The sequence below is a fragment of the Protobothrops mucrosquamatus genome, unplaced genomic scaffold, assembly GCF_001527695.2.
Source record: "Protobothrops mucrosquamatus isolate PMUCROS unplaced genomic scaffold, P.Mucros_1.0 scaffold18057, whole genome shotgun sequence".
NCBI classification, from domain to species: Eukaryota; Metazoa; Chordata; class Lepidosauria; order Squamata; family Viperidae; genus Protobothrops; species Protobothrops mucrosquamatus.
In genome coordinates, this window is record NW_015403816.1 from 10,454 (window position 1) to 11,879 (window position 1,426).

Consider the following 1,426-nt stretch of genomic DNA (forward strand, 5'->3'; position numbering starts at 1 on the left):
GGCGAGTGGGCGGGCGGCTGGCGCCGAAGGGGTGGGGAGCGGGTCAGGAGGCAGCAGAAGGTGCTGAAAGGCGCCCAGGACACAGCAGACCGGCCTGAGAGGTGGGGAAGGCGGGCGAGGGAGCCGTCAGCCAACTTGCACTTTAGGCAGGGGCAGAGAGCTGCGAGTGCGAGCGCGCCCCCCCAGATGTTGCGCCCGGCCCCCCCTGCACCCCCCACGCTACGCCTCTGGGCGCTGTTTGAAATTGCTCTGCCAGCAGCAAGATCTGACTGCTGGCCCAGCGACGGATTCTATTGCAAATCAGGGCTGTTTCCAAAGGGGGCCAAGGAGGAGAGGTCCCAGGGCTTATGGAGCTAAGGAACTAGAGGAGGCTGTCGGCAGGCCCAGAGGATGGGAGAGAGGCTTTTGGAGGAGTTGGTGGCGGTGGCCGCGTTCTCCAGGGGTGAAAAGAAGCGAGGCCTCTTTAAGGAAAAGATGGAAGAGACAGGATCAGAAAAAGGAAAGGAGGCGAGGTTGTCGTGCAGGAATACAAGCTAATTTGAGGGCTATTCCACATGGAGCTCCATTTCCATCTGTCCTGTTTGCCATCTTTTGCTCCCTAGAGACTAAAATGGAAGATCTGTAACTTGAGCTGGCCACGAACAAGGAGTGTATATCGGAGGTGGTGACCCTTTGAGAGCTGTATGCAACGAAATTTCATTTTGATGTAGGCCGATTGGTGTACATTCAAAGTGACAATAAAGTTGTTGTTGTTGTTGTTATTATGAGAAAGTGTTTCTGTGGGTTGGCCAACACCTGCTGAAACGTCCTTGGTTCACACGGCTTGACTTCTTGTCTGGAGCCTGCATTCCATACCCCCCTCTCCTCCCCCCTAGTGCGTTGGCAAGCTGAGAAGCAGTAATGGTAGCAATATCACACACACGCTTCAAGCTTGACACAGAAAAGGAGGTATACCCTCCCATTATTATTTCTGGGAAGGGGGTGGTTTCATTTACGCTAATTAAAAGTTGGGTTGTCTATGGAGATTCTCAATCATCCAAGTTACGGTTGTCTCAAAGGTGCTTTTTTCCAAAAGGCAACTGGGCTTTCTTGTGTTTTTTTTTTTCCTTTGAAAATATTTCATTTCTCATCCAAGGAGCTTCTTCAGTTCTAACTGACTGGTAGGTCATTCCCCCAGTTAGAACTGAAGAAACTCCTTGGATGAGAAGTGAAACATTTTCAAAAGGAAAAAAAAAATGCAAAAAAGTCCAATCGCCTTTTGGAAAAAGCGTCTCTGAGATAAGAGTTGGGTTGAACCAAGGGTCCAAGAAATTCAGCATCATCAATTTTTTCCATGTTGTCTCCCTTCAGAGTGAGGGAAATTTTTATTACAGTGTATTAATTATATATTATTTATTGCCTTTACAAATAAAAAAAATGCTGTCCT